Source organism: Dermacentor silvarum, chromosome 10 (genome assembly GCF_013339745.2).
Source record: "Dermacentor silvarum isolate Dsil-2018 chromosome 10, BIME_Dsil_1.4, whole genome shotgun sequence".
Taxonomy (NCBI): Eukaryota; Metazoa; Arthropoda; class Arachnida; order Ixodida; family Ixodidae; genus Dermacentor; species Dermacentor silvarum.
In genome coordinates this window covers 145,057,718-145,064,613 of record NC_051163.1, presented here as the reverse complement: position 1 = coordinate 145,064,613, position 6,896 = coordinate 145,057,718, and the positions used below count along the sequence as shown (strand labels likewise).

At 43.4% G+C, this 6,896-nt stretch overlaps 1 long non-coding RNA gene across 1 annotated transcript; it reads left to right on the top strand.

Annotated features, from left to right (window-relative positions):
- The first annotated feature begins 376 nt into the window (after nucleotides 1-376).
- On the top strand, nucleotides 377-4,611 carry LOC125940894 (uncharacterized). Its single transcript, XR_007464065.1, has 3 exons — nucleotides 377-478; nucleotides 4,014-4,088; nucleotides 4,542-4,611. It is a non-coding gene; the product is annotated as an uncharacterized LOC125940894 (long non-coding RNA).
- The last annotated feature ends 2,285 nt before the right edge of the window (nucleotides 4,612-6,896 follow it).

The following is a 6,896-nucleotide window of genomic DNA, read 5'->3' as shown; positions in this document are numbered from 1 at the left end:
AGGGTGTTCAAAGGCGCCATTGCTGCACCGCTGAAACGAATGATCTGTTAATACAGGTGAATAGAACGTGTCAAAGCTACGTTCGATTCACCTACACCACCTGCAAACCGTAGCGAAGCAGCGACTAGTACACTCTACAGCCACGGAAAGCCGGATTGCGGATCGAATTAATACAAACATTAGTATACATTTTTTTTCGTTTTTGTCATTCAATGATTCTGGTGCGACCCACGCGACTTGAACGCGCTTCCCGGTATGCTTGTTTTTATTGAGTATCATCCGCCGTAATTAATTAAATAATGATGTACTTTTGCACTGGCGATTCGTGAGGTGACTCAAAAAAAAAGAAGAAAAAAGAGAGCGTCGGTTCCTCGATTTCCTCTCTCTCCTTTCGTCCCGGAATTTGCGCCATCGCCATCGACGACAGCCTTGCCTTGTGCGCAACGTGGTAACCGAGGAGACTGAAGTCAACGTGTGCGTGAGTATGCATTTTTAATACGAGAGTTTTCTTGTCGTGATTGTACCTTATGTGCATTCTCATCTACGGGTCAACGTCGTGTGCGAGTATTTGCGTAGTTAATGGCGCGTGCCAAATATGCAGCGAGCGCACGTGTGGCTAGGCCGATCGGTCGCGTACTACGTGCGCTCGAGATGAGTTCAATCATGCGCGCATGTTATATACTCCGGAATGGCATTGACTAGACCGCTTTTTTTTTGATGCACAGAAAGACGCTGGGCGTAGATTTCATGCACGACTTGCGCGATATAGCTACACTATAGATCTTGAATGAGGTCTGTCGGGGATCTATGCGCGTGTTACCCGGCCACAACCACTTCATCTCCTGCATCGTTTAGGGAAGCGGAGTCTACACGCAACCGTGCCGGCCAGGAAATAAATTAGCCGTTTTCGCGAGAAATTCCGACGTCACTGCTGCGGTGGTGCCAAACAAAGCCATGTGGATTCTATGCGAACATTAAAGCACCTGAAAAATAATCTAAGAGACTTCTTTAGTGCTCGGCGTGGCCTAATGGCTCCCTGTTCGTCAAGTACGAGTGGTGCGTGTTAGTGCCACAATATGAGATCATGTAACACTTCGCTTCAGCCACGTGTTGTTCACAACTTAGCCTAAACTTTCACCGCCTTCCGCTAGCTTTGCTCTCCATGGGAGACGAGCTTAATTGTACCTCGTGCAAAAGGATACATGCTCTAATGAAACCGCCGATTTCGCATGCTTGCACAGAAAGCTCCAGCCTTATGCAGTGGATCGACCACATGAATCAAACGGCGCATGTAAATAGCGGAGCGCTTGTGGCACACGTGGATCTTTAGCAAAACCTCTAAAACAGATTCGGTGCATAGAAAAAAAACTTCTCAATTGCAGCGTGCCCCGTACTAGACGCGGAGACTAGGCGCAGAATGGCTCCTTATACGCGCGGCGATTCTGATGTCATGCCAGCTTCCTTAGGCAGAAATTATGAGATAATGTGAAGCAGTCAACACGCTTCTCGGCAAGTCATGAGGTGGTTTACGTCAGTAGTAATAGTTCTGCACCTAACTTTTGCACCAATTTCTTATTCGTGACAGTCGCGTTTCCACACAGACGATTTTTGTTCTTCGTGAGACTGAAATTTCATTACATATACAAAATTCATGGGTGTTAAGTTTCTTTAAGTAGCTGGTCAGGGAGGTTTGCAGCATGTTGCCTGCTCCTGGAACATGTGGCAAACCTCCCTGACCAGCTGCTTTATACAGCAGGCAGCGACACAAGTTTATGCTAGTGCTCTCGTTGCAGCAGGTCACATCCCCACAAGTCAAGGCAGATTCTCACTTTTTTTTTCTAAAAGCACCAGGCAATTAACTGTGGTAAGTGTCATACTCAACGAAGGCGACCCCAAAATGTGATCGTTCTGCAAAATTTGAGCAAGAACAGTGCAGTGATGAGTGCAAAACCTTTTTTCGAACAGGTGCAGCGAAAGTATTCAGCACCCTGTAGAAGTTTGACGTACATATCACGGCTAACCTTATGCTCGGCTGTCTTAACTGACTGTTGAACTTGTACCTCGAACTCGTATATACCAAGTAAATCAAAAGAGTAGTATTGTCATCTCATTCAAACAGTTTAAGTTCAAGATTATGAGTTTATGAGGGCAGTAACTGCAATGTATTGTTGCAGCCCTTTCACTGTCTCATGGCTGTATTAAGTGCTCATATGCTAAATGTACCAATTACTGTACCACGCTTTCCTTTTGTTTTGACCTAATATTGCGTCGCATTAATACGGTTCGTTTTTCTCGTATTATTGCAACAGCTAACATTAGATACGTAGGAATGACATTGTGTTGTACCTAATCCTTGTACCTGTGACCACTACCCTCTGTAACAAAAAAAACCCTGATGGTATAGTGTCCCAGCTGTTATGTAACAAGCTTTAAAAATACACAGATAATTTTACACAAATAAAACCAAGTGCATGTTATTCAGAGTCCAGTTGAGAAATGGCCAGTAATTTATTAGCCCTTGGCACCTAATTAGTTATAGCTAACGCTTTTAATTTAGTCATCTATCTGTTAGGGTGTTGATCAGGAAGTTGTATGATATATTAGAGTGACATGCTTCTAGCAAGGTCCACATCATGTTTTTTTTTCTAGTGGAGAGAAGCCTGCTAGTATGAAAACTGCCATGCGTCAATGCACTCGTGTGCAAAAGGTTGCTGTGCCATCCAACAGTCTCAGCGGGGAAAGTTAACTGTCCTTTCTCGGGTTTTACGTGCCAAAACCAGTTCCGAGGAGCTGTTGGGGAGCTGTTGGTGCATTGTGTAAAGAATATTTATGTTATTGTCAATGACAGGGCCAGCTTGCTTACCCACTAAGACAGTTTCAGGGCCCTGCAATTCCATGCACATGATCTTTTTCAAATTTCATGGGGTGGGGGGGGGGGTCATTGCCGGAAAAAATAAGCACACAATGTGTTCCTCACTGGAAACGGTTTGTTTTGGTGTCACTTACGATGCTCATCTTCCAAATTAACATCTTGACAATTAGAACAAATAAAAAGTTGGCTCATTGCTTTGCTACTTGGATGACGTGCATCATGAATACTAGCACTTTTTCAACCAAACTCCAAAGAACATGCACTTTGTTTTGTTTGTGTAGACTTAACAGTAATTTACTGATGCAGAAGTACTTTTCTCTTTAGTGTCCCTTTAAGACCACGGTGGTCAGGACCAACACAGTTCGTTTGCCTCACCCCCCCCCCCTTTTTCTTTAAAGTTTGTGTATGATGCACTCTGGTATAGCTGTTGAAAATGTTGCAATTATTGTTGACAAGCACCATTGTTGCACATACAGGCACATACATGTTGCACCTTCGCTGTTTATTATTATGCATAATTTTTCCCCGCCTAGCTTGCAATGCCTACATCTGTAAAATTAGCAATAGCTTGAATATTAACAGCACTCTTGCCATTTTATGGCTGATATCTTGCAGGTGTAAACCTGCCTTAGAAGGTTGCATAGTTTGTTAAACGTCTAACTTTAAAAACTGTGCATCAAGAGGCTTGCACCTTTTGGCAAGTTTGAATGTTGCCATCCCAAGTTATACCAAATGCAATCTGCATTTTTGCATTGAAAGGGGTTTGTAATAATAAATGATTCATTGTTTATTGAGATTTGCAGGTGCTTGACTGTCTCCGATACATCATAACATTGACTGTTGGTGGCGGTGGGTGCAACTGAAAACTTGCAAAGAATATAAAAACAATGACAAGCTAATTCTTTAGTGGCATTCTACAGTTCCTGAGTTATGTTAACTTGTACCACTGATACTTTGACGTCATCAAAGCTGTGCCAGCTTGTTCACAATGTCTGCGCAGTTTGCTTTGGACATTCACAGAGGTCACAAATATCTTATTCGTGACATTTGTCCGTTGAATGTAGCCTGCACAGCTTAACAGGTTGCTTGTCGTTCTAGTGTCTATTATAATCTGTTTTGAATATTTTTACTTTGTTCAAAGGCAATTATGACAAGGCAAAGAGGAGGGCCAAGAAGGCGGAATGCGAGTTGGCTGTGGACACCACGGAGCTGTCGGGTAATTGCTAGTGTTTTTTTTGTTTTTTTATGCTCATGCTTATGTGAAAGGGGAAGGCAAACTTGGAGCAGGGTTACATTTACAGAGCAGTCGCTCTGCCAACTGGGCTGACCAGGAAGCTAGAGGTGACAGCTTCAGGCTAAAGTGGCAAGTCGAAGTGCATGCAACAAAAGTTTTTTTCTGGAAAAGCTGCCGGTTTGAGGGGTTGAGTCTTATAAAAGAGGCGACATATAGAGCAGAAAATATGGTACTCTCCATTAGGACACAATAGAATGGTTCCACCTCTCCTTCTATTGCTGGAGGTACCCTTGAAAGTCTTTAAATACCTATGAATTTTTTTCCCCGAGACCTGTACAAATCCTGATACTTTGCATTTACCAGAGTGCTCTGAAACAACCAAATATGCCATAAATCTACCGCTTCTGCTGTGAAGTAAATATTTTTGTGTTTCAGCGATGCTGCTGCGGGTGCAGCTGAGGCATGAATTACGGGTCGTGTCTGAGAGGCTGGATGAAACTGAGCTTCTTAACAAGACCCGTGCAGTGTCTCAGCCTGCCTTGTCGACGGTGCCTCCAGTTCTTCCTCGGCTACCTGCCGACAATATTAAAGAATTAGAGGCAGCCGTGCGGGATGAGGCTGTGGCTGCCACCTTGGTTTGTACTGCCCTTTTATTTGTAATTATGAGACTATGTAACATGTGGAAGTTCTGTGCTGTTTCATGAAACATGGTGTGGGTTCTATGTGAAGGAACTTTGCACCGCACACACTAAAGAGTTCATGGAAATAATTTGTTCCCTGCTGGTATAGTTTCTAATGACATATTTGGACTGGACCTTAGTTTCTTTTACATGCATCTAAGCGTACACTAGTGTTCTTGCAATGAGACCTCATCGAAATGTGACCCTGACAGCCAGAATCAAATCTTTCACCTCGAGCTCAGCACCGCAACGCCATAGGCACTGAGCTGCAATAGTGGCTTGCTGAATCGGTGATTTCCAGCAGCTCTCCGTAGAGATACATTCATGAAGCAGGAGTAAATCGTTAAGTTAATAAAAATCTATTGCTGATATAAAATGCAAACTGTGGCAGCTTTCTATAGAAGGACACAATGTAGAGCACTTGTGAATAAATTCTTTTTGTTAGACGAGTTGGCACATCGTGAATGATAAATAGCAGTGCAAACAAGTGGGACACAGTACAGGAAAAGGGGTGCAATGATGTTCTGTATATACTGTATTTACCTCATTTTAATCTACAGTTTTGTTTTCTAAATAATAGAGTTTGAAAATTGTATTGCAATCGGATATGTAATGAAAACCACATTTGCAGCAAGTCTAGTGTACCTGTTGTCGAATTGCCTGATTGCACTAACATTTTTTTCTTGTGCTACAAGCCCATGAAACAAACTCCTAAACTATCCAGTTTCATGCAATGGTTCAAAGCATTTTCTAGAGCACTAGCAATTACTTTAAGAATGTAAACCCACATACCCTGTGGCCCCTGTAACTTTTTATTCCACTACTCTGATTTTTCTGTGCTTTGTTTTATCTACCACTATTCTACATTATGTAAGAAAATTTATGCCCTTCATATTGAATAAGTGAAATACCCTATTTACTTATGTAATTAATGGACACGCTCACATAATGAACGCACCCCCCAACTTTCGTCGTCAAAATTTCAATTTTTTTTTTCTCGCGCGAAATAAACACGCCCTGAACTTGCTGCCGTGAAGTAGGAGAGACACAGTACGATGCGGCGTCCGATATGGCATTCAGTGGGTACGATTGTATCAGACGCTGAATTGTACGTGTGTCTCCTACTTTTATAGTGGTAGCATCATATGGACACTCCATGTGCATTTTTGAAGTGGGCGCCAATGATCGCGGCTTTATCCCGCGTTGGAGGGAAGAAAGCGGGTAAGAAACGCGCCTTATTTCGTCGTGTGCATGGCGCCGTTGGGAGGGGAGGGAGGCGGCACAACAACTGCACATTGCACGGCCGGGCGTGCCCTATCTTGAAAACGATCTGCGTCGGAGGCTGAGTCTAGGTGCGACGGCAGCTTATACTTTTGAGCGTACTCCGTTATCGCCGCTCAGTTTGCGTTGAAGTGATACATGGCATGAAGGGCACTTCGCTCGCTGTTGCTGCAGCGCTTCCTCACACCAGCATTTCGACTGTGAGTCTCCGCGGTCATCGAGTGTGATTGGTTCATGTTTGCCTGTGCGCGCTGACACCATGCTGGTTAAATTACTTTGGAAGTTTGTACGGGCGATAGAACTACTATCCTTACTCTGTATAGCTATCTGCGCCTTTGCTATCGCAATCGATAGTTCGCCTTGCGGACGAAATTGCGGCTTTCTTTCAAAGAAATCATTCAAAACAAATCATTCAAAACAAATCATGCAAAATTTTACCCTGCATAATAAACGCACCCCCCCCCCAACTTGCGCATATTTTCAAAGGAAAAAAGTGCGTTCATTATGCGAGTAAATACGGTATTGTTATGGGGGTGCCCCATTTTCCATGCCAATGACAAGGGTTGGGAAATTTGGTCAAATTGCGAACTGCTCGAACCATTGCATTGAACATTCATGGCAAAAACAGATGCTGGCCATAGAGAGAACATGGCCCCCGTGAAGGGGAAATAGCATTGTTTAATGTTTTTTCACCTTGGTTGCCATCCGTTTTGTTTTTTGACAGGCTTTTTCCTACCCAGTTTAAACCCACAATGAATGTAATGCAGACAAAAATAGTGTTGTTGAAGGGGTTATATGTTCTGCCTTCCCCATGAAGCCTTGTTCACTG